This window comes from Plectropomus leopardus, chromosome 12 (genome assembly GCF_008729295.1).
Source record: "Plectropomus leopardus isolate mb chromosome 12, YSFRI_Pleo_2.0, whole genome shotgun sequence".
NCBI lineage: Eukaryota > Metazoa > Chordata > Actinopteri > Perciformes > Serranidae > Plectropomus > Plectropomus leopardus.
The window spans coordinates 24,606,769-24,634,125 of NC_056474.1; the positions used below are offsets into that span (position 1 = coordinate 24,606,769).

General features: G+C 38.3%; 1 pseudogene; it reads left to right on the plus strand.

Annotated features, from left to right (window-relative positions):
- Positions 1-989: 989 nt before the first annotated feature.
- Positions 990-26,689, plus strand: LOC121951434 (annotated as a pseudogene).
- The last annotated feature ends 668 nt before the right edge of the window (positions 26,690-27,357 follow it).

A 27,357-nucleotide genomic window follows, 5' to 3' on the forward strand; every position in this document is an offset into this window, starting at 1 on the left:
CCATTGTTTGTCAACTGATACAGATTTAATTCAGATTTGATTGAAATGCATTTGAGTCGTCAGAAGGCGTCTGAGGTTTTAGCCCTGTATGTTTAAATAAATAGCCCCAGATCTAAATATAGAGACAATATACATGTTTCAAACAACAACAACAACAACAACAACAAGAAAAAGTAGGCCTAATAAAACAAAAAAGCCCCAGATCGTACTTATACTTGAATAAATGTAGCCTATTTAGTTACCCACCACTACTGGTAGGTAGTGGTGGGTAACTACCACTACCTACCAGGAAATACATACATTTAACTTCTTTCAATTCAAATCAATAATTTTCGAATGATATCCATTATAAAGGTGTGAAATAATAGTAACAGTAGAAGTAATAGCAATAGTTCTATTATTTGCATATTTATATATTATTATATATCACAGTTCATAATGCATCTGGAAAGTAAAAGCAAAAAAAAAAAACAAAAACAAAAAAAAAAAAATCACACAAACAGAGTATCTGAAAAAAAAAAATCAAAATAGAAGTTGTTTCTAAAATAATAATTATAATAATGCTACTGCTACTACTAGTACTATTAATAATAATAAAATTTAAAAAAAGAAAAATCACTGTGGAGGATCCCCCAGGCCCCCTACAGAGGCCACCAGTGTGCTCAAATCCTAGAAACGCCCCTGTGGAAATGCACCACTGGCCTACAAATATAAATTATTTGTTTAGGCTAACTGTCATTAAAACGTGCATGTTGCCCAACAATAATTCATGTAATGATAGAACAGATAGAAGTGGACGCTATTATCGGGATTAAAAAAACAAAAATAGATCAATATATCGGGCTCATCAGAAACACAGCACGAAATGAGCGCTGTCACCCCTCCTCTTATCTCTTCTGCCCTGTCATTTGTAACCACCCCCCTTGAACCGGAACCTTTTCTCGGGATTTGCAGCCCTCCCTGTCGGTCTATCGCCCTGACAGCCAGCCACAACACCGAGCCGCACACCGCTGTGCCTGCAGCAGGATGCGTCCGCCGCTACGATGCCTGGAATAGCGGTGTCAGGTCGGCCCGTTACGTTCATCGGCGACTACCGGTGGAAGTGACATATTCATCCTCTGTGACAGCCTCTCCGTGGACACCGACGACTGACAGGATCCATGGGCGCTGCTGTACGGATGCACCCCCTGCGCGCTGGTGATCTATCCGGCTCGCCTCGGTGGAGTTGGTGACCCATCGTTTCAAGGTCCTATTTCAGCGGGAGAGGATCGTTAACGCAGCCTTCCTACCTCTGGGGGTCGATAAGGGGGAAAGATGGGGAGCACGACCTCTTGCTGCGTGTCTGCCAGCCCCAAGCTCGCAGAAATGCCCACTCCAGGCTGGAGTCGTACCACCAGGAGTCGGATCTGAGCAGGGAGGAGACGGGATGCAACCTGCAGCACATCAGCGACAGGGAGAACGTCGACGGTAAAAAATGATCAGTGTTTAGACTGTCACCATAACATGTGATGATGCTTAGAAAGCAGGAATAAAGTTCTATTTGAATAGCTTGCAGTGCTTATAGAAGGAATAGCCTACTATAGAAACATCATAGGAATTAGTATAATTTTACTTCAAGACATTAAAAATCTAGCCAACAACACAGAGCCGTAGCGCATGAAGTCAAAATTGGGGGGGGGGGGGGGGTCCAAATTTGCTGGGGGGGCTTGGGGTCAGTACCCAGAAAAAAAATAAACAGTTTGAAAACTCATTTCGTATAACATCAGGGGTGTGAATCATCAGACACTCAATTCAATATTATCATAATACTGAGTTCATGATAAAATATTATTGCGATCTGAAATGTTTTACAAAACACTGAGTATAACATATGATATTTGTTAAACATTTGTTTTTATCTTATGGGATAAATCTCACTTCAGTCATTTTTACTACAACAACATTTATCGACTAGACAGGAAAAGCGATTGGTTTTATCATACTTATTAAAGTTTTAGCCGGTTACCAAAACTTTAATAAGTATTTGCAACATAATAATTTCTAATAAAACATTGATAATTGGCTACTGTGTATTGCTAAAAATAATTGAAACGCAAAATATCGCAATACAATTTTGCATCGATTTTTCCTCCCATCTCTTTTCATAATATTTATCATAAGCAGTTGCAGTTGGACATTATCCAAATATTGCATTCAGAGAGAGAGCTAGGCTTCTTAACACCACAGAAATGTCATATTGATTGATGCTGTCTGGTTTCAAAAATGGCATATATTGTAAGTAAAAACATAATGAAATACAACTCTATTGTAAACATTGTCCTCAGCTCACCAAAACAAGAAATGAAGAACCAAATCTCATAATTCAAGGATTTGTGAAATAATTACAGTAACATAAAAGAATAAAACAGAAAACTTCAATTTAAATTAATTATTTAATATGATGTTAAACTCAATGGGAATATTACAGAAATATTATCAGCATATTATTGTCTTGTTACACTATGTATACGGGGCCGTATGTATTTGTAATTCCTAATGGGGCCACAGTAGCCTTCAAAATAAGATGTTACCATTTTTTTTAAATCTTGGATGATCACTCTTGACCTCCTCTGTGATTTCTGTTACATCTGTAACCTTTGTCATATCCTGGAGAAATATCCCGCAACAGCATGTGTTCACACTCATCTTAATAGTGGGCGACTGGCAGAAATGTATCAGTCATCAGTACGGCCCGGCACATGGAAGAGTCATGTGTGCGTTTTCACTCCCATGTATCCTTCCAGAGCGATATGGAGCTGCAGACAACATCCTGTTCATGAGGGCAGACTCCTTTGTGCTGTTCTTTGTTTTCAGCCTGTGCATGAAAGAAACTGCAACTATGGAGCGCAGCCCCCTCCATTGACACATGCTAATATGCATTACAATTGACCCATTCACACTGGAAAGTGTCTACTAAATGGGTTGCTTATATTCAGTCAGCAGCCGACCATTAAATATATAAATGGATTTTCTCAGAAACTGTATAAGACCCCTTTTCTCACCCCAGAAATTGTACAGACTCTTTCACAGACAAGCATGATTTGAAACTTTGTTTTGCATAATACATCATCAAAAAGTCTGCTTATATATAAGGCCAGTAATTATTGGACACATGTTGTATTTTGTAACTGTATCAACATATCCACTCATTTGTCATAGATCTGATATCAGGATATAGGTGGCTAATAACACTAGATAGCATCTATTATGGCAAACTAAAATGTGTGGCTCTAAGGTGTCCGATGAAGTATCCATTTTTGTTAAAGGGATAGTTTGGATTTTTGAAGTGGGGTTGTATTTTGTCAGTAGGGGTCGACATATTGTTGGCCTGGCCGAATATATGTGTGTGTGTGTGTGTGTGTGTGTGTGTGTGTGTGTGTGTGTGTGTGTGTGTGTGTTTTTGTGGATTATCTGTATAAGCGTTTTATTTAAATGATCGACAATAAAATTAATTAATTAAAAAGTACAAAAGAAAAGTGTCAGTAAGGGCAGCTTTTACCTTGTAACCCCCCAGGATGCTACTTTTATTTATTTATTTATATTTTAATTTTCACTTTATAAGAAAAATAAATGCTGGAAACTTGATGTTGAAAGTTTCAGTTTTGATTAAACATTTGCTAACTGCTGCATTTAAAAAGAGTTTTGTGTTGGAGTTTGTTAGATTCCAACTTCTACATATTGGCAGATTTAAGATTTGAGTTTTTATTGTAAATGCATATTGATTCCCAAATCTTGATTATCTGTCTTTTTAACTGCTAATAATCGGTATTGGTATTTTCCCTGAAAAAACAATATTGGCCAACCCCTAATTGTCAGTGTATTACCTACAGTAGATAGACCTTAAAAATTGTAGAAAATATCAGTTTAAGTGGGTGTTGGTATTATCATTCAGAATGACCCTTGAAGGAGTGAAAATAGAAGGATTAGTTTTGGTTGAACAGACGTTTTATCACTATCATTCAGACTTGAAACCATTTTAATGGAAATATTTGTAAAATGTCTCTATTTTGAAAATAACTAAAATAAAGGGGAGTTTCTCCATACAGTTGCATTTTTCCCTTCAATATCGTAGATAAGCAAATGTACACGGTATGATAATCATCAGCTTTCATACCATTCTATCACTGCACCCCTATTGCTTATATCCATCTGCTGTCTTTGAAGAAACCAGACTCCTTTGACAAAACAGTCATTTTACATTGCAGAACATGGGAGTTGCTGGTCTCCTGCTGCCTCAATCGGTGTTTGTTTGTGTTATTGTGTGACTTTGTTGATCCTGAATTAATGTAGGTAATACATTTACTACAGATAAGTACCTTATACAATTCCACTCTAAAAACAAAAACAAACTATCTCTTTAAGATCTGTTAATCAGTGAAATGCCATCCCGGTCTTAAGAAAGGCTGGTATATAAATAGAGCTGAGCTGACTGACGTATAAATAGAGAGAAATAGAGAGAGAAAATAGAGAAAAAAAGAAAGAGAAATGTGAAACATCTGGTCTATTTATTCTGCTTTTGTTGCTACAAAATAATCCCAATATTAGTGCCTGTTTTATGTCATGACAGCGTTATGTAGAAGGAGAGTAATTATATACACATCATATTTGTTTGATAAAGAAAAACACCTGCACACATTTTTGGTGACATGGAATAGCGTGCAGGCACTTGCTTATTCTCTTATATATTTATTTAATCATAAAAAACCCAAACTATCAGTCAGTCAGCTGATGATCAACATCAACTAGTCTGCACCATTCTCTATTCAAACTGACCATATTTGCTGCGGATATTTACTCTTATGCTTGAAATGAACAAAGTTGTACAATGTATTGTCTGACCACATATTAAGGCAAAAGTGTTTCTACCTTTTCTGAATATCAACAATTGAAGTGTGTGTGAAAAGACTTTTGCATGCCGCTCCATCCCTGATCTATTTGCAACAACTTTGTACAAACGAGAATGATGGGAACACTTTCGAACAGTCTATCCTTGAAGGCATTCATGGTGTTGCAACAAGGAAAGTAACCGAGGTCGACATCAGAAAAATGACAATAAATCAAGCTTGAGAAATTTTCAAACCCGTCCTACTTTAAAACCTCCAAACATGCTTTTGGAATACATCAGGAAGTTTTCTCAGGTTAAGGTTAAAAAGACAAACATACAGCTATACAGATTAACGGTGTACATTCATTATAAGGAGCAAAACATTGACCAGAAACAAGCTTTCTCAATTTAGGCCAGATTTATTGGTATCCATGATATGCATTTTAATTCAGATATCTTGAGGCGAGAGGTCATGGGATCCCCTTTGAGAATTGCCATGCAACTTTTTCCCTTGCCAAAATTTGGCCTAAATTTGAAACATTATTTAGCCCCCTTCCCAACAAATTAAGCCAAAATGGTTAGTACTTAGGTTTTCTAGTTTCACACGATACCACTAGCTTTGTGCGAGGCTAGCTTATAGCCTCTTAAAGGCAGTAATACTTTCTTCCAATTATGTTTTGTGGGTGTTCAGTAATTGCATCAGGGTGGGACACTTTCTTGTTGCCCTTAATTCACACATGAATGAAGTCTATCAGGAGTCACGATAGTTGGTGCACTTTGCTGTAGGAAGCCTTTCATTCTTAACTATCTTGTGCCAAACCGGGTGGATTCCTTTAAGTGCACGTCAGCACTGTGGAATACCTACTTTTATTGATTAGTGATGTCCTTTCCTCTGTAAAGTTGCGGAGCGTATGCCATTTACACACTGAATGCCATTTATGATTGCCATTAACTGGAGTGCTCTGCATTATGATGACTGTATATATTGTTATTTCGGCTCCAGTATCCCTGGCAGGGCTGGTTTTGTATCGCTGGCAACATACTGTAGCAGAGTGGAATTTTTTTTGTCCAATAAATTTTTTGGATCATTACTTTAATGGGATGCATATACTGCTGGAGTGTGAAGCCAGATGCTCTCCTACCAGAGCAGAAAAAGTGACATGAAGAAGTTGCAAAGACAGATGATTGGCAGTCGACCAACGCTTCTTGAAGGGGATAAAGACGACGACTCGTGCTGAGAGGCCGTCTGTCTCGGTGGTGCGATGATTGAAACCGGAGCGTGTCTAATGTGTTGGCTCTATTATGAGTTCACAGACAGTATGATGGAGATTAGTGGGCTTCATTAGGATCTGCACCATCAGAAAAAGTCTACAACCCCCCAAAGGAAAGCCCAGAGAGGCAGCTGTGAGCCTGTGTCAGAGCAGATAGGAGAAGCCACAAGGGACACATGATTGCCAAGAATTAACGCCTCAATTCAGAGAGTGAGGCGTTGCTTTACATCATCTGCTCCTAATTGAGTGGGCTGGCCTTTTGTGCATTAAAAAGTTTGTAAAGTGAAGTTGAAGTGCACTGTGATTCAGTAAAATTAGATTTTGAGCACATACCTGAAATGGGTCTTATGCATTTATGTCATTTTGTGGCAACCACAGAGAAGTTGGTTTGAAGCATGCAGTAGGTCCTACATCAATGCAATTAATTGCTGATTTTAATAAATATAATTAAATAATGAAAAATGCAATCCCATTCAAGAATACTAACAACCACAACCCCTAAAATGACCATAGAGCTTTTGACACAGTAACTTTGAAAGACTGGTATTTTCCCAAATTTCACTTTTCTCAGAATTCATGACATAAGAAAAGAAAGACTCCTTCATAAGCCAAAAGTTGTTCTGTTTGTGTCATGATTAGCTTATTCTAATGATCATCCTGCTCTCATAAAAGCATAAAATGCACCTGAAATGAACAAAAACAAGTCACAGTTTGCAGGGATGTGAAAAACCAGGATAAAATGACTGGAATTTGAAAACTATGTGCTGATGCAAAAAGGTTGTGTGAGGATGTTCAGTGTAAATGCTGCGGGTTTGATCAGAGTCTTACAGGCTGCTTAGTGGGGAATTATCATTTCTTGTTTGGACAAGCTGTCACACATAAAAAGGATTAAAGAGTTCAAGGAGTCATGGGAAACCTGGAAAGATTGTAGAATGAGTTTTCCTTGCCTCGAAATGTCATCAGAAAGGTGCATTTCAAAGGTTTTGGTACTTGATATGGAAGTATGCATCCGTAAAGGAATGTATCATTAATGGAAGGAAAACTATTCCTGCAATATCCTCCCATAGTTTTGAGTAGAGCATCACTGTACTGGATCTCGACAGATGTTTTCCCATCACGCCTTCATAGCAGGCAGTTGTCTCTCTCAGTGTGGGCTATTATGTCACTATTTGAATCCTAAAATGACCTCCTGGCACTCTCTGTTTTTAAGAACAGATAATCACTTCACTACATAACGCCATCATTTCACTGGCCTGGGGCCTCGAAGCATTTCCAGAGGTAAACCACTGGATAGAGTTTCAGAAAAGAGCTTAGTCTGGGAGAATTAAGGTTTTTGCTGTTTTGCATGGCTCTCATATTTTTAGTAAGGGATGCAGTTGGTGTTGACAGAGATTTTGTTGCAACACCCTTGTAGCGGTCTGTAGCTGAGTGCCTCGGTAAAGACAAGGACACTGTAAAAGAAGGAAAAGGTGATGACGTCAGTGACGGCGTTGGAATTTTGCCATGTTAATGTGGTGGGAAAATCACACTATAAGCCATCATATCTTTCTTGTTTTACCTTTGACTGAAAAAATCCTTCCAAAATATTAGCAAAACACATTTTATGTGATTTGTTTTTTATCTAAATGTGCACATTCAAATAAATTCTCTTTTCTTTTGTAAGATGAGGATTGTGTTGTTTCTTATAACAAAAGTTAAACAATCTCTTTAAGATACGCAGTCATGGCTGGTTAATGATTGATTGTGTTATAATTATGAATCTCTTCCTGTTGAAAATTTGTGACATTTTGCAGACGACACTTTTAACCCCCGTGCTTGTGCCGGTAGGCATGTTTAGTAATCCATCCATGAACACAACAACGTGTCGTCTTTTACCTTCAATTTATGGTCAATAAATTGGGCTTTGTTTGCTTAAATGAGTCCTTTGTTGTTTTGAAACTACAGTATAAACATAATTATGATATCATGATGAATGGTAAAGCATACTTGCGCTTACATTGATTCATACAGTCTGTTAGTAGAGGAGAAATTCTGTAGTTTATAGACAGACACCAACGCAACTGACTAACCCACCCTGGAGGTGGAAGATGGATGGAGGGAAGGAGACAAAGCTGTCATATGATCTGCCTGTCTTTGACAAAGCCCTCTGTGTCTCTTAAGATGACTGTAGTCTCTGTGAGGCATCATGCATCAGCTGATGCTCTTATATTTAGGTACAGTGGAAGGATACTGGCTGGTCCACAATGCTTTAAGTCTGGCAGGTTTGCTGAACTTTGTGTAATGATAGTTACTCAGTAATTTGGACTGGATTGAGAGTCAATAACATTTTAAATTTCAATGTTTTTGTTTGTCATAAAAATGTTTGCACTTTAACTTGCAAAACCACAATTCTGGTGAATGTTATATCTCAAGAATGGTGACACTACTCTTGGCTGCCCATTTTTAAAACTGTGCTGATTGTATAGATCGCCCGTGCTGCTGGGAAAAGATGTGCATGAGGCAAATTAAAACTGTGACTGCAGTTTGAGTGGTTTAGGGAAGCATTCGACCATGAGGCAGTGATTCTAGTTGAACTTAAGTCTTTGTTTACTCCCCTTTTTATTTGGGTTGAGCGCACTTGTGAAGTAATAGTGTGATATCTACAATCACAGAGCCTATCACTGATCGTTGCCTAATAGATCAAGAGTAGTAGGGCTGTGCGGCAAACATTGGAAATGTAACTTATCCACCTCTGTGTTCTCATTTTCTTGTTTCTCTCACAGCCTTGGTTGTTGCTAATACTCTTTAAAATGCCTCAGTTTGAAATAAAAGTCTAAGTCAAATTCTGCCATATGTACAGCACATACAGAGGATTGAAACTGCATTCCTCTAAGACCAACAGTGCAGCCAGTGAAATACATCTGACAAGTGTAAAAAAAATATATATATAATAAATAAATAAATAAATAATAAATAGAAAAGGCAGAAAGGGCATGCGAAATAGGAAATATTTACAAAGGAAACTGTCAATAATTAACTAGGCCTAATTAACTAACAACTAAGGCACATACAAGGTTAACGGTCATATGAATCTAAAGACATTTTGTCCTCAATATTTTGTGTAGCTGACATCTCATGTGATAGCAACTTATCTCGTCTTTACCTTTCACACCGTATCCCTCACATTATCATCGTTTCACACAGGCCTTTAAATTTCTGTAGTCCAGAGACACAGTGAAGACTGGTATCTTCTTAACAGGACAGTTTAACAGTGAAAGGGGGAGAGACAGAGAGGGGGCAACATGCAGCAAAGGGTCAAGGCTAGAATCGAACCCGCGGTTGCTGCGGTGAGGACACAGCCTCTGTAAATGGGGCGCCGCTCTATCCACTTTGGTCCACTGGTCTGCAGGCTAACAGTCAAAATAAGTTTTAGGCAGAATTTGCAATCAAATTTTAAAGGGACAAAGGCAAGCAGATATTTAAACTGGACAGGCCAAAGACTCGAAAGCAGCTGCTGAAAAACTGGCAAAGGAGTGAATGTTGGCCGGGGGAGAAATATATACTTGCACTGAAGTCTAATTGGGAGCAGGTGGGTAGACAGGTGACTGTTCAGGTGATGGGTTAGGGCTGAAAACACACAGGAGTAGTGGATGGCAGTGGAGGAATAGCATGGTTTTAAATGACAGGAGAGGTTAGTACTGCACTGCAATCAGAGTGCAGGGGAATTATGCTCCAATGAAGACGAATATCTCAAAACCGTCCATGAGAGGTGATGAGCTGAACTGTGGAACTCGGATCAATTGTCATAAAAAGCAAAACCCATTCTCATTCTTAAAATGTAAATAAACAAACACTCGCAAGACATTTTCATTCAGTGTATCATTCATGCTGTAACCCAACCCGACCTCTGTCCTTAAAAAAAAAATAAAAAAAAAATCAGCTGCTCATCATCTGCTCAGAGCCGCACAACAAACAACATGTTTGCTCCTACGCAGTTATCCCTCACAGCAAGAGGAATTGGGGTACACAATGTGTGGAAGTGTGGAAACAAATGAAAAAATGTACAGTATTTTAGTACTAACAAGAAAGTGCACGAAAACAAAGATTCTTCAATCCCAGATCAGGTTCCTCCTTTCTCCTTTCAAAACTGGCTTCAAATTAACTTGTAAAACCTAAAACCTAAAACCTGTTTCCAGTTGTGTGGTTTCCTGGCTGTAATCGCAATCTGACATTTTGGTCCAGTGGGATTAAAGTAAGGTAGAATTTTGACAAGAGGAGCACAATAAATCCCATTCTTTCCACTGCAGAAGCCACATCAAGCCCCAATACTGATCAAAGAGCAGCAGCCATGTGTCTCGCAGGGGCAGCTGACTAACATGTGTCTCACCACGTTGGCACAGAGGAAACAGCTCTATTAAAGATTAGAGGTGGGAATATTGTGAAAAAAACATCCAAAATCGATGACCAGAAACCAGAATATATACAGCAGATGTATTTCATTCCTCTCCCTTTGTGGGTGAATGATTATTTCTTTCAGGGTCAGAATATTAACAGGAGAGGGTCCTTGTTTGATTTTTTGACTATTAATGAGACATAATTTACTCCCCAATTCACACCAAGACCATCTCATCTCACTAATTATCACTTCACAAAGGCACGATGGCTTTGAGCTGTTGAGGCAGAAAACACTTAAAAGACAGTCTGATTTACATCAGTAAGGACTCGATGTTACAGGAGAGTTCTGGTTACAAAAACCCATCAAAAGCAAAATCATTTTTAGACTGATGCTGCTGAATATGAGTCCAGCCCCCAGAAAGTATACCGGACTTTGAAGCCAATTTTCATAGTGGCCACACTATGGAATTACAACTCCAGACTATGTCACATGATGCCGTTGAACCCAAAAAGACTTTTTCCCATCGACTAACATTGGACAGAGACATCTGTAAATCAGTGTTTGAGCATCATAACCCCTGAAGAATAAATATTTTTTTTAACATTAAGTAAGTGAAGTGCTAAACCAGAAGTAGCCCGGAAGTTTCTAATTTGCTTGCTCTATAAGACCCAATGATGCAAAAGCAACGCTGATTATCTAGGTAATTTCATACAGCAAAAAAACCCCCCTTTTTTCACTTTCATAGGAATCAACAGATTCTGTCTTCTGTCCAGACTGAAATTAAGGGCCAACTGTAGTATCACATGGCTAGTGTCACGTAAGGGATAATAATTGGTTTAACGACCATTGAGCCTTTTTGGTGCATGTTTGTTGGGGCCGTGTAAAGGCTCAGTGTTGGATTGGAGCTTCTGCTGTTGTGTTAGCTTGAGCTAATGCTCTGGAGATGCTTCTTCAATGCTTTGTCTAACAGTTTGCCGGGGAGTCTGGCAATTGGCGATCAAACCTTCCGCGTAATTGTGTTGTCTTCCTCTGGAGCTATTAAAGACATCCACACCAGCGACACATTTTAGACACTCTAGCCAGCATGCTGCACTTGTTGTTCTTTTCTGTAATTTTTCTTCTGTATTGACGGCTCACAATCCCAACTGTAAAGATGTACCGCCACCTACAGTATCAGGGTATAAAGATACTGCTGTTAATTTAAAGAAAGCAGCCTGGCTTTGTATTATCAGCCCTATTTATCGGCATGAATTTTATGATCAGAGTAATACATAATATTAGAAACGTTCCATTATTCGGTGATAATGTATTGGCCTGATATATATTGTGCACATCTGCTTTAGATTAAATTTACAATAAAGCAGCTTCTTTAGTATGTATTTTTCAGCTCCAGGTTACAATTTTTTACACAGTATATTACTTTAAGTTCTAGTAAAGGTGATGTAATAATAGTAATGCAGTAATTTAATATGGTAATGGTATTAGGGGACTTGTATGTGATCCATGCTTTCCCAGGAAACTCTCCCACTCTCTCCCAGGAATATGGGGCCATGTGTGTTCAGGTCAGTTGTGTTTTTTTTAGCTGGGCCCTTCACTACTCAAGGCCTCTGTGTGTGTGTGTGTGTGTGTGTGTGTGTGTGTGTGTGTGTGTGTCAGTGTGTGTGTGTGTGTGTGTGTGTGTGTGTGTGTTGTGTGTGTGAGTGTTGTGTTGTGTGTGTGTGTTTTTTGTTGAAACAGCAGCCTATAAGGGGGGCTAGGATAACATCCTCGTGTTGTTTTTAATGGCTGACATAATAATGTGCAACGCTAGGTGTGGTGCTTAACCATCCACCTAATTTTGACTTAAATGTATTCACACTGCCATATAGAAAACATAAACTGCCTGAATCCTGCACAACAACAACAACCACTGCCTTCTAACCAGACCTCTAGAATTTTTAACTGGTCGCTCTGTAACTAATCAGGAAAACATTAAAAGTCAATCCCTGCAACAGCATTACACACATCCACGTGTAGCACGTTTCAGAGTAATCCAAACTGCTCTGTAAAATGAAACCAGCTAAGATTAATAAGCATGACTGAACATTCAACATGTTCATTGACTGCATGGGAGTGTATCAGGGTTCATGCTACCACAGACTCCAATAATAACACCAGGGTCACGTTCATGTCGCAGCACATTGTAGATGTAACTCAAAGAGTTTTCAGAGGCAGAGCTGCTCCTGAGGCAGAGATAATTTTGGTCTAATCATTGCAATATATATTTAAAAAAACATTAACGTTATTATTAAAAAACATCTTGCAGCAAAAATGTTTGGCGTGATTTGTGACTATAAAGGCTATATTACCTAGAAACATGGGCTAGCACGGAGACAACTGGGCTAACAAGCCAACACAGAGGTTCAATACAAGACACAGTAGAGGAAACCAATAGTAAGGGTAGCAGAAACCAAACTTATCCACATGTTATGGCTAATATGTTTGCTTACTGTTGCCTTCTTACACATGGACAGAACAAACACTTTGTTTCAGTCCACCCAATTATATTAAATTAAACATTCATTCTTCTTTTTGTTTTCCTCAGAAAAACGTGGAAAAAACTTTTAAATGCTAGAAGGTCCATTTTCTTCACCAGCTAGCCAATGACTAAGCCTCTTTACCATTTTTGATGTCTGCATGTAGCTTTGGTTTGTCTGAAAACGAAGGTTACGATATTGTAACCCTAGTTCTAGTAGCACAGGTGGAGCCCTCTACTGGACTCTTTGGGTAATACTCATCTAACCACGAGCACGCATTTACACACAGAGGAAATCATAAATGTAGTTGGCCAATCAGGATGTGCCTACTCGAATATGTGGGGAAGGAAGGTGGATTCCCGCTGTCAGACATCCTACACCCTTTGGCGTAGGAGCACCAGGGCCCCTAGAGGGCTCCGTCTGTGCTAATGGAACTCAGTTTACAATATCAAAATCAAAAACATTGCTTTAAGTTTAAGATGACAGATACAAGGCCAGGACATATACCACTTTTATAACCTCCTAGTTGGGTGCTGGGTGCTACTTTTGTGCCCACTTTTTGGCATCTTTCATGCTTATAGACAGGTTGTGCTGTCCTCCAAGCGTTGGTTTTCAAGTGAGTTTTTAGGCCTAAAATGTTCCAAAAGCTCCATGTAGCCCTGCACTACAATGATCAACTTCTTCTCTATATTCAATCATAGACTGCTGTTTATGTAAGAAATAGAAGCTATATACCAGCTGCAGTTGGTTGTTTCCAGTCACGTGACATGCAGTGTGTTGCTGAGTTTCAAAGGTTGAACTTTGTTTATCTCAGGGTGCTTGGGACACTTGGACAGTGTTGCTCTTGCTCTTGCTTTTGAGTGCAGTGAGCAATGGATTTGAGTATGCAAAAAGTGCAGCATGTGTATGGGACCTAGGCATTGTAGGGATCTTGAGGAATTTTTTAAGGCCTTGAGGCCCCTAATCCATCTGACCCTTTGAGCCACTGAAAGAAAATTTATACCTGTTCTTTACAGACTTTCAGAAACAGACAGTTTCATCGTCATGATCTAAAAATCTAGTAAAACCTTTGATGGTCAGACCTAAAGTAAAGAACTGGGGGAAATGGATGGAATTGATGCATCCTCACAACAAACTGAATGTGGTAACCGATAGCAGCCCCGTGTTGCTGAGACCTCCACATTAAAGGACAGAGACACTGACGCAGCAAGATGCTTGAAAGAAGCAGAAACAAAATACAAACCACATACTGCAAAATCTAACACTGGTGCATCAGCAGCCCCCTGTGCTGCCTAACTAAAAAACGTACGAGAACATTTTTAAAAAATAGATCAGTAAATACAACATTAGAAACAGTATAGTGCAATTATGGTTTGGGCTATTTAGAGCAGGGTGCGCCTGTTGTTAATTCATTATGTAAGAGCAGTAAGGCAGACAGGTAGGCCTGCCAGCTGACAGGTTAGCCGAGCTTCTCCAGTTTCACTGTGCAGATGCCGACTGCGAGTCTTCGTTAAAGTTACTTGAGGTGCTCAATATCACATATCAACAACTCGACACCAGCTGCTTTGCACTCTGGGAATTCCACTATCCGGCCTTAGATTTGCATATTGACAATATTGACTAGTCCGTTGTGAGAATTTATCAGATTTTAAGTGCCTGGCTTTGGCTTCTTATTTATTTTCCAAAAAGACAGGCCTCAGAGATATCTTCTACTGAAGAGTGAAGTGAAAAGCGAAGTCAGCTCTGTGTAACTGGCAGCTCTTGACTCTTGTTTGACACATGCGTCATGTATTTGACACATCAGTGGCACTTGTCAGAAAGACTGCACGGTGACAGGAAGTGTTTGTTCATCCGTTGGGAAAAAACATGATCTGCACATAAGGTACAAGGTACAGGGTAGATTTATTTTGCCATTTTTCTTAAACCTGGTTTAAGAAGAAATTAAATTAAAGTTGACCCTAAATCCTGCTACATCTTTTTGGTGTCGAAGGAGGCGTTGAGTGTGAGACTCAGCCTGGGGGAAGAAGCTGCTCTGTAGTCTGGTGATTCTGCAGCGGATACTTCTGTATCTTTTTCCAGATGGCAGCAGGGTGAACAGACTGTGGCTGGGGTGGCTGCTGTCTTTAAGTATCTTTTGGGCTCTGTGCAGACACCTCACTTCAGCGAGGTCACTGAGGCTCTGTAGATGGGAAGCAGTGATGTTCTGGTCAGTTTTAATCACCTACTGTAGAGCCTTCCTGTCCTGGGCCGTTCACGAAACATGCCAGTTCGTGATGTTTCCAGTCAGTATGCTATCTATTGCTCCTCTGTAGAAGTTAACCAAGATCTTGCTCTGGAGTTTAGCCTTCCTAAGTTTCCATAGGTAGGATTTTTGTGTAGTTTAAATCTGAAATCCTTTATATTTTCCCACAAACACACTAAATACCAGCTCAGCTCTAATTCATTAACGTGTTGAAATTGGCCGCATGCAGCGACAGTCCTGATTACTGTTGCATAAGGTGCTGAACTGTGGCAAGTCTAATCCAGGCTCAGTGCATTCAGCCTGGTGGTGTTGACAGAGTTGACTGTGTTCAGGTGCTGACCAGCTGTCCAGCACAGGGTTAGCTGCTTTGGGATGAGATTTGCAAATACATACAAATAGTTTGCACATCAAAATCTGTCATATTGCTCTTTTATTGAGTCGTTGGGCACAGACATGTTAAAGCCACCGTCACCTCTCCTACACAGGCCTGGAAACTCACATAAACTCTGTCATGATTTCCCTCTTCATTCATTGAGTTGTTTTGCATCTTTTTTAAGTTGTGTTGCCCCTTATTGTAGTAATTTTATGTCTCTTTCAAGTAGTTTTGTGTATATTTGAGGTAATTTTGTTTTTTTTTTGTGTGTGTCTGTGTCTTGTAGTTAATATGTTTCTTTTAGTTGTTTTGTGTCTCTTTTTGGTTGTTTTGCCCTATTTTTGAAGTTTTTTTTGTGTGCCTGTCGTTGTCTTCTTGTGTATGTTTTCTCCCTTTTGTAGTTATTGTGATACTTTTTTGGTTGTTTGGCCTCTTTTTGCTGTTATTTTGTGTCTCTTTGTTGTCATTTTGTGTGTTTTTGGTTTCTTTTTATAGTTAATGAGTTAGCAGCCAAGTAGTTTTGAAGTGTTGTGAGCCCTAAAGGTCATAAAACATGTTGCTATGCAGAGCCATGGAAAGATTCAGCTGGATGCAGCCTGCAGGGTGAACTGCTGGTTAGAAAGAGAACTCTGTTTGTTAGCACACTTCTGTCGCCTAACAGCAGTGATGTTATTTTAATTCCCACAGTCTCAGAGTCAGTTGTCTCAAAGCAGCTGCTGTCTTTAAGACAGATGATTGGCCGTGCTTTCCTCCAAGGCCTGCATTGTGATCAAATAGCCCGTATCTTAATCTGGATCTGTTATAGTCACATCGTAGGAGTCAGAACATTTTGGCAGTGCAGATTGCATGCCGCACATTTTTTAATGATGATTTCACAAAAAGATGTTAATGGAGAGCCATCCTGAATTTCAGTCTTCAAAATGCAGAGTTCAGACTATGAGTGCAAAATTGTAAGGCTAGATCTCAGTGGAGAAACTGTCCTTGTGTAATTAAAGTGCATCGATTTCCTGAACACTGCAGCTTATTTTGTTTCACATGAGTGCTAGCTGTGACAAAGAGGAGAAAAGCAGCTTTTCAGTTCATACCAACTGCTGCCTGAAGAAAATGATATCTACAAGGAAACAAAGCAACAAAGTATTTTGACCTGCATGACGAGGGGCCATGTTTTGAGTGCTCTATTTGTGCTTTATGTGCACAGACAGACGTGTCCGCGACTCATGCCCTCAGGCCGTGATGCAGGGCACATCAGCTTTGGATAGACACATGAATCATGCCTGGATGTGTTTGTAGGTGCAGCAGAAAAAAAATAAGCATATAGCCTCGTGAAGGGAAATATATGGAACAAAAGTCTTCGCAGCAGAACCTTACTTTGCATTGCAATGACATTTTAAATTTTTCAAGTATTTGTTCAAAAATTGAATTTTTTATATGTTTGTTCTTAGGTTATGCTTTAACATCTGCACTATTTGTATGTCTTAGATTATCATTTTTACTTGCATGTCTTCTTAATTTTTTTTGCGCATATTGTTTGAGCGTGAAGGATTTCATTGCCAACGACAAATTGTTGTGCATATGACAACGAATAACTTGAACTTAAAATCTAAGTAAGTTATTCATGTTCTGGGGACATTGGTTATCTTTCTAAATTTTATGGAAGAAAATATATTTTGAAAACTTGACCATAGTAAACCCTCTCCACTTCCTGTCTTAACAAAGTCATTTGTTGTGAAAATAGGGCAGAAAAATTATACATTACTGCCCTCTAATAGGAAATAATATATGTTGCTGTTCTTGCATTGATGGATCATTGAAGATGACTGCAGCAGTGTGTCTCTGATCACTGTTGTGATTTCACACAGTGACGTGTGTGCTTTGTGTTTTGACAGAGTTGAATATGGAATACAATCCATCGGACCATCCGCGGGCCAGCACTATATTCCTCAGCAAATCCCAAAACGATGGTGAGCAGCTCCGTTTCATATTGATTAAAAATTGTCCTTTTAATACAAACTGCATGGGAAGTCAGTTAATCTGTCCGAGTAAGAAGACAAATTTGGCTATGTTTGACGTGCATGTGCCTCACAGAACACACTAATCATGATCATGAAATACATTCAAGACTCTGAGGCTCTGGAAAAAAAGATTTTCATGGAGAAATACTGAGTAAGTAGGCGCCCTGATCCCAGTGCAGTGTCTGTGGCTAGCTGATGTCTGATAATGTATGCCGTTGCCCGGAGGCATCTGACTGAGAGCTCCAGCATCTGAGGGGGCTTCAGTCAAACTGTAACAAAGGAAATATTAACATGTTTTTTAAACCCATAAACACCACAGCATCATCATTTTTCTTAGAGGCCTCGGGAACAAACAGACTGCACTAGTTTTGTGATACTGAAGCAGATGAACACCTCATCTGATAAATGTATTTCCCTGTTAATATAATCAGTTATATCATACAGATATTAGATTCTGTATGCCTGCATATTTGTCATTGAATCTTCTTTTTTCTGCACAAGCTTATGGACTTCTTCATTCAGAGAATTTGTGTGTGCCAAATGATGTTTGACATGTGTGAAATAGATGAATTACATTTTCTATTAGATGGAAAATAATGATTATTGTTGCTTGTTTTTTGCAATATTTAGTCTTGTCTTTGAGAAACAAAAAAAAGAGTCACATGTTGGTGATCCACCCTCCCTTTTACTTGTGGCTTTAAAGGATAAAGCTGATGTTATTCAAGCCTTTTTATTTTTATCAACAAATCCCCTGAAGAGACAAAAACCAGCAGAAAATTAATCCTACGAGCAAATATTGTCTGTATAGTTAAAGCTTGATATGAGCTCCACAGTGATTTAAAAAAACAAAAAAACAAAACAAACACGTTTTCTGGTAAAACAAAGCACTTTAAGCTGCATCTCTTGGAAAAAAAAGGATACTAAAAACACATAGTTAAGTTTTCATATGTTTTGATTAGGTTTGGATTGACTCTTTCTGTGGAATTTGTTGATAATAATAAAAAAAAAACTATAATGACATGACTACAGTGACCTAAGTCCCAAAAAAATAAGAATATTATAGAGCAAAATCTTCTTTCTCCCTTTTTTGATCCCTCAGATTTATCGTGTGACACCTTTAGGGGCCTTGACCTCCAGGTTTAGGACCTCTGCTTTTAATAATTTCACAAAAAATGCTTGCTTTTTGCTCTCTCAGTAAGAATGTGGTGCATCTAATTTTGTACCTGACCTCAAATTAATGCTGTATAACATGGGTGTCATCAGTGGAGGCTGAAGTTCAGCATGTTTGAAAAGAATCCTGCTGTTGTCACAGAATCAGCGACTCTGCTGCAGATGTAATAAGGTTTTTTGGTTCCTGTTTTTTCAGAGGTGCCCTGCAGGAATGGTGAGTGTTCCTGAGTTTGACTTTGTCGCCCTCCAGTGGTGCAACATCACTTCTTCTTCTGTCTATTGACGCTCCATCTTTTCTAACTTGTTTTTAACTGTGACCTCTCAACACTTACAGCTTTTGTTCTGTCTTACAATAAGCAGTGTAAAGCATGTAACCTGCTTGCTGTGTTTTGGTTTTTGCGTGTGTGCTGCTGGTTGATAAATGCTGGGTTTTGCATTTTTGTTGCTGTCAATGCAGGAGAAATAAAATTTAATAATGAACCTGTTTTTCTTTCTGTAGTGCGAGATAAACGAAAAAGCCTCTTCATCAATAATGTAAGTGTGCATTTGTTTCTATTTCTCTCCACAAATTTTAACATTATTAGGTCACACCTCAAATTTATCAGCGATTAAATTTTTTGTCATTCAAAATCAGCTGGCCTTTGTGTTTTTTTGATAGGACTACACACAGGGGAAGCTGCAAATAAGAATACCAAAACAAAAAATGTCACAATCTTAGTGCCCATGTTGCTGATTCTCCTTCCTCCTGTGTCCAACACCCTGGCATGCTTTATCTGGGTCAGACAAAAACATGTACACTCCAATAACACTCACTGTGTGTGTGTGTGTGTGTGTGTGTGTGTAGCATGGAACGTCGAGGCGGAAATACAGCTCCTGCTCCACCATTTTCCTGGACGACAACACAGTCAGCCAGCCCAACCTCAAATACACCATCAAATGGTAAAAATGGGATTAAATAACATCTAACGTAAATAAGGAAGATATATTATTGATTATCGATAGATCTGACATATTTAAACATATTAACGCATGTGTTCTTTTTTCTCTCTTCAGTGTAGCTCTGGCGATTTACTACCATATAAAAAACAGGTGGGGATTCTCACTCATTTTTAACAGTACTCTCTGGTCACAACATAAATGCAGACACTAATGTGTAGGGATACAACCAAGGATCATTTCATTATCAACTAATTCGTCCATTGTTTTCACCAATAACTGTTTGGTCTATTAAATGTCAAAAAATCATAAAAAATACTTTTCACTATTTCCCAGAACAACCAGTGGCTCAAAACTCAAAGACTCTTAGTTTACAATAATAAATGACAAAGAAAAGCAGCAAATTCTCACATTTAAAAAGCTGCAAATGTTTGGCATTTCTACTCTCAAAATGACAGAGGCGATTAATCGATTTTAAAAATAGTTGCCGATTCATTTTTTCGATAAACTAATTTATTAATTGTCTAATCATTGCAAATCCTCCAATGTAGTAAAGAAAATTCTGTGTAGGTTTTCTTTTATTTACTTTAAATTTCAGTAACTGCAATATAGAATTAGGATTGTTTGCACAAAATGAGAAGAGTTAAACAGACATGCATTATGTTCATTCTGGCTCAGGATGTGACATGTAGTCTTCATTGCATTAAAAACAAAAAACAAGATTATGATATTATTACATCCAAATAAAATAAATGTTGACATATCTACATGCTGTATATATGTATATATATATATATATATATATATATATATATATATATATATATATATATATATATATATATATATATATATATATATATATATATACGTATATTTATTTATTTATTTATATATTTTTTTTTAGAATTTTAAATACTCAAATTTATTGCTTTATCATTAGGAACCAATACACTTGGGTTATTACAAAATTAATAAATCAAACTCTTCTATGAAACCACAGCAATTAAAGGCATTTATTAGCTATAATCATCTCTATTTATTAATACAAGAATTTCAGCCAATAGAAAATGTTTCTATTAAAAACCTTTGCCACTACAGTGAACATATTTAGTGTATAAAAGATTTTTTTTTTAAATCTGATTTTTAAATTGTTAAAATTTGAATTATTTCATGAGATCCACAATGTAACTGTTTATTTGTCATGCCAGGGACATGGAAGGAGGGATGCTGCTGGACATATTTGATGAGAAGCTCCATCCTCTTTCAGTGAGACATCATCAGTTATCATGCAACACATTTTGCACAAATATCTATATTATTTTACTCATTTGTTAAATGTGTCTTCATTTAATATGTTAGAATTGGGTCAGATTTATTTTTTTTGTAATGTGGCAGCGTTGTTACTGTGCTTGTAAATCTCCTCATTTGCTTTTCCTTAACCCTTTTCTTCCTCTCCTCTCTTCACCTCTTTCTCTTCTTCCAGAAATCAGAGGTGCCGCTTGACTATGACCAACACGACCCGGAGCAGAAGCAGATCTACCGCTTTGTCAGAACGTTGTTTAGCGCCGCTCAGCTCACTGCTGAGTGTGCCATTGTTACACTGGTAAGATTCTTTATTCTCCTCTGTCCATAAGATAAAACACTCATACCCTTAGTTCACCCTGTGTGGTGACAAAACAACAACAACAAAAAAAAACATTGCCAAATTTCTCAAAAAAAGCTTTTCCATGAAGGTGCGGGCTGCTGCATTTAAGTGTGCCCTCATGCACACGTAATCACACACAGTTTCTGTTTGGGCTGCGGGGGAGAGTGCACCCTGATGTGTTGAGACAAGCCAGGGATGTGTGTAAATTGGTGATGAGACTGTGCAGCCCAAATGTCATCTGTGGGTCTCAGAGAGTGATGAATGCAGGATGTCATACAGGAAAGAGAGGACGTACACCTCCTGACACCGCTGAGCAGAGCGAGGAACGTAAATGAGTTAGACACATTGAGAATTTGTTAGACTTTTAATTATTGTTTTTAGCTTTTTGTCCTAAAAACATGTCCTTTTTCCTCTCTTTGAATTGTTTTCTTCAGCTTTTCTCTCATGCCCAGTTTTAAGTGTTGCTTTCTCTGCGATGTGGCGCAGGTCTACCTGGAGAGGCTCCTGACCTACGCAGAGAGATTGACATCTGTCCTGGTAACTGGAAGAGGATTGTCCTGGGTGCTATCTTGCTGGCCTCAAAAGTCTGGGATGACCAGGCCGTTTGGAACGTTGACTACTGCCAGATCCTGAAGGATATCACCGTGGAGGACATGTGAGTTTATTTATTTGAACCCTTTGAAAATTGGCTTTATTTATGTCAAAAACGTGGGAAGAAAGCAATGAGTAATGGGAGAAGAAATAAACCAAAAAACAGCAAGAAATTAGTAAAAAGCACAAGAAAATTACCAGAAAATTTGTTAAAAAAAACAAAGAAAAAAGTTTTAAAAAAAGGAAGAAATAACTCAGAAAAAGTGCTGAAGCAGTTCTTTTACCCTAGACATTTCCCCTAACTTCATAAAAATAATTTTCTAAATCTGCTAATTTCTTGCAATTTGTTGAACATTTCTTACCAAGTTGCTCTTTGTCTTTTTACCCATGTTAAAAAAAAAGAAATTACACAAATTTGCTCAGACTTCAAAGGTTTAAATACTTATGAAAGGCATCAAGAAAAGTGATGTCGCTCCAGGTTTCAAAAGATGAAGAAACACAACTGGTCTTATATTCAGGACTTTGTTTAAGAATTAAGATTAATTCTTGGATAAGGTTAAAAATGAAAGGTGCTGACTTGTATTAGTATGCATTTTCCATATTGTGCGTATCGATTTCATGAATGAACCTCCAGCTCGTTACAAGTAATACTTGGGGTATGAGCTGGAGCGGCAGTTTCTGGAGCTGCTGCAGTTCAACATCAACGTGCCGTCCAGCGTCTACGCCAAGTATTACTTTGACCTGCGGTCACTTTCAGAATCCAACAACCTCAGCTTCCCCCTGGAGCCGCTAAGCAGAGACAAGGCCCAAAAACTAGAGGTGATGCACTTCCTTTTTACATGGCCTCTTCTGTTCCATTTCCTTTCCTAGTTTTCTTTCTTTTTCCTCCTGTCAGTCAGTCGTTTGCCAATCATAAAGTTTAAAGCCACTATGTGTAGAAGCTGAGGATCTCTTACTTTGGTGCTACAGGAAGAAAAATGCATTAACACTGAGCAGATCAATCAATACATTAACACAAACAGTTATCAACATTCTGAAACCCCTTTGTCTTTCAAAGTTCTATCCTCAGACAAAAACAGCATCAGTTAAACAACATAACAGTGACAAAAACAACAATAAAAGAAAAGCAAAGCATTCAGTTAGCAGGACAGTTAATCTGCTGTTTTATCCTACTGTTAATAGTTATGCAAAATAATAATCATGTACTTATATATTTACTTATTGTTTACTATTACTGTAAACATTACTTAATACTGTATGTGACTGTCTATATAAACATTTATCAGTATATTACTATATTTCTATATTCCCTTATATAGTATTCCTTTATAGTTCTCTATTAATGTAGTTTTGTTGCACTACCATGTTCCTACCCTAACTGTTATGTAACTTAATAATAAATAGTAATAGTTTTTCCCAAATAATGGACAGATTTTTAGGCATTCCATTATCTTAAGTGGTTTAAACATCATGTGTATAGTTCTTGTGAAATGGGAAAAATATTCTCCTCAGGGTAATACGTCCCTGAACCCCCCTAGGTTTGGGCTGAGCCCTGAATGTTTACAATGTCTGGCTGCATCCCAACATCACAAGCGCTTTTCACACTGCCTGTTCAAGGCGCTGTTATGCTGCCTGGTAATTCTGTATAACAGGTAAAATTGTGGGATGTTGTGCGATTTCTGTGTAAAAAGGGATACTGATGTGCAACAGCAAACTGCATAAACCAAACAACATTATTTTGTTGAAAAACCATCTGCAGTTGTAAATGGTTTTGCAGGCTGACATGTCTAACCTTTATTGATCCTCAGAAATGTTGGAAATGTAAAAAAAGTTTTTTTTTAAATTCTTGAATTTATTTTTTTATTTCTTTCCCCCCTGATACTTTTATATGAAAGGGGCTACATACAGAGTTCACTGAATCACTAAATTTTTTTTCTCCATTTTTTCACAGGTTTCTACCAAAATATATGTGCAACCTCAAAAAAAAATGCTATATTTACATCAAAATCCTACAAATAGTTAAACTGATCTAGAGATAATCAAGATTCATCATGAAGCATGCTTTTTGCAAAAAGATTCTGAAAAGCAAATTGTACATTTCTTTGATGAGCATGACCTCTTTTAATGATCTCAGATAAATACTGTGCACACTAGAAGTACACGTTTTGTTCCTTTATTAAAACCTCTTTCCATTTCTTTTCTTCAGGCCATTTCCAGGCTATGCGATGACAAGTACAAGGACGTACGCAGAGCTGCGAGGAAACGCTCTGCCAGCACGGACAATCTATGTGGGATCAGATGGGTTCCTGCAATCCTCTCCTAACCACTATTGATCTGCCATGAACTGAACACTGGCATCAGGCTGGATGAGAAAACTCAAGAGTGGAAACAGGCCGATGTGGTTCTGTGCAGAGTTCAGAAACTTGAGTTTGGATACCAGGATGTGGAACTTGACGGAACACTGACTGAAATCTGGATGTCCGACCGTTGAACTGGAGGCAAGAAAGTGAACTCACGCCTGAAATTTTGGGAGGTGAGGCGAATGCCAGAGCGGTTTCTAACTGAACCTGATCCCTTCGCAGTGCCTCATCTCTTCTGTTCGTGATAGAGAGTAGGGAGTTCCTGGCTGATTTATTTGCAGGGAAAAATCTAGCTTTGGACCAACCAAAAAAGTCCTGGACAAGACGACCTCAGAATCTTCCAATGACATGGCACCGTGAACCTGTCTTAATGTATCAGCACTGTTCAGTTCTCTGGTCTTGTGTCTGGCCTAATTTGAACGATTTTACATAACCTGCCTTTGACATGGCCCTGCAACTTCATAATGAAGCATATTATTTATTTTATTATGATTATGTGAACTAATACGAACAGTTGCAGCTGCCTGAACGCATAGCACCTGCAGAATTTCAAAAAACAGTAGCGTAGCACTGGAATTTCTACTGGTTATTTATTTCCTTTGACAAGTTGTAGAATAATAAAAGTGTTAGCGAGTTTTCTCCTTTGGAAATATTTGTATTACAAGGTTTACAGTATTTCTAGTGCACCTCTTGATACTCAGGTAGTCTGTATAATCTTTTGATTATTGTGATGCACCTCATTTGAAAAGACTGAAACACAAATTATGACAAGTGACAAATTGCAGATGGAAGGAGCATTGTGACAATAGGTACATTCCTGTTTTAGGGGCATAAATAATGAAAGGTCCACTGTTTAGGATTTAAGGTGATGTATTGGCAGAAATGGTATATAATATTCATAACAACTGAACCAAACTAGGAACTGCTATGTTTTCGTTACCTTAGAATCAACTGTTGGTATCTACATATGGAGTGGGTCCTTTTCCAGAGTGCACCATACTGTTTCAGCCCAGAACAGACTAATTAAACATTGACTCTAGGATAGTTTTTGCGTGGGGTACATAAGGGGTGGGCAACCTGCAGAACCACACGAGCAGCTCCATCTGGATTAAAAATAATACTGAAATGAATATCTTTATAAATTTTTTTTCAACTTTTAAATTTTATTAATCGTCCATGTTGGCCTAAAATGATCCTAACATTCTTCAATTGTAAAAATGTCTAGCCTATACACCATCTGAAATGTGCCTTGTATACCTGCGGCTTGGAGCCTTTTTCTCTTAATTTTGCCAAACTTCAAGAGCAATGGCTGGTCTTGAGCCTCTCTTGCTAAACTAGCTATGGATTCCAAATCCAAAACAAAAGATTTTTTTTGAAAAAAGGAGACTTTGATACTGTGTGAATAGATCTGTATGCATCACCAACACCAACGCAGTTAAAGAACCAAATAATCATAAATAACCCACAGTGGAGTAGCCACCTTGTGGTAGAACATATTAATGCATGCTTATTTATATCCATTTGTAATGTTGATTAGGATGATTTAAGCAGCTTTACCCACATTATCATGCTGAAATATGTTGTGCGCCTTCTTTTTGCCTTTCTTTTCATAGTTAAGGTTGCAGACCCCGTCCTACACGCATGGTATGTGGAGAAGTTTTAGTTCTTTTTCCTCACCACTAGATGCCACTAAATCCTACACACTGGACCTTTAAACTTATACAGCCTGACAAAATGTGATAGTAAGCTTAGTATTCATCAAACTTTGGTTATGTCTTCATGTCTTTGTCAAGGGGGTTTTAGCAGTTTATTAAACCAGACCATTTCAAACTTAAGATGCCCAATAGAAGCTTTGAGTTAAGCAAGCACAGCTCTCTGCTGACATCCAGTGGATATCATTAGCACTGGACAAGCCTCTTATTTCAGGTTGTGGTACATTTAAGAGTCAGTTTGCCCAAATTCCAAATTTGTGTGTGGGAATTGAGATTTGTGCTGATAAGGAAAAGATGTAAGGTTATTTTGCACCACGCAAATTTATTCAGCACCAAAAGTCAAACCTCAAACCAACAGAATAATCACAGCCTAATGGTCTGACAAGCACACTCTGCAGTGGAAGCTACAGTGTGAGGATACCTCACAGTACTGCTTTGTTATTATTTATTCAGTTTTATGGAGCTCTATAACAGTACATTACAGCACTTCTACAGCACATTTGGAATATCGCAAATAAAGAATATTCAGTTTCATTAAGTTTCTTGCTCAACAGTTGCCACCCGCGTGTCTTTATTTCCCTGCTGACGTTGAACATTTAACCTACAGATTGTAATAATACAGTACACCCATGCATAGAGTCTACTTGGGGTTAAGTGGTTTCTTCAACTTTACCATGTTTTCAAAACCTATTGACTAAAAATGCATCAGACCTTTGAACAGAGCTGTTTCCTTGGTTCCTGAGTGCCCAGTTTGGAGTTATCTGGTTTCAACAAGAGACCTTGCTTAGGAAAGGAAACATTTTCTTTTCACCAGTTGTCTGGACCAAGGAAAGCTGCACTACTGTGGGTGTGACTGTAACACCTAAGACCTTATAAGCAAGGGTGTAGCACCAAATTCCGGCTTTCTTTGCTTAAGCAGTCCCTGTGGGCCCCCTGTCCAACCTCTCTTCATCCATGTCTCTCATGCACTTTTTTAAAAATTTTATTTTATTTATTAACAAATTCAGTTTGCTTTGGTTTTCTTTCCTGACTTTTCTTTTTTGGAACCACAACTTCCCTTTGTTGGGCAAAGACATGACACGCTGTGTGTACTCTGGTGTTCCAGCAGCATAAGAAGTCTCTCACTCGCTCGAGCTGCATTTACAGCAGGATGTATGAAAAGAAATAGATAAAACATTCATTCCTGTGAGGGTTGCTCAGTGGTGCAAAAAATCTCTATTTGAGTGGTATAAAATGACTCAGATCTTCCGCATTATGGGGCACATAGAACAAGCACATCAGAGAATC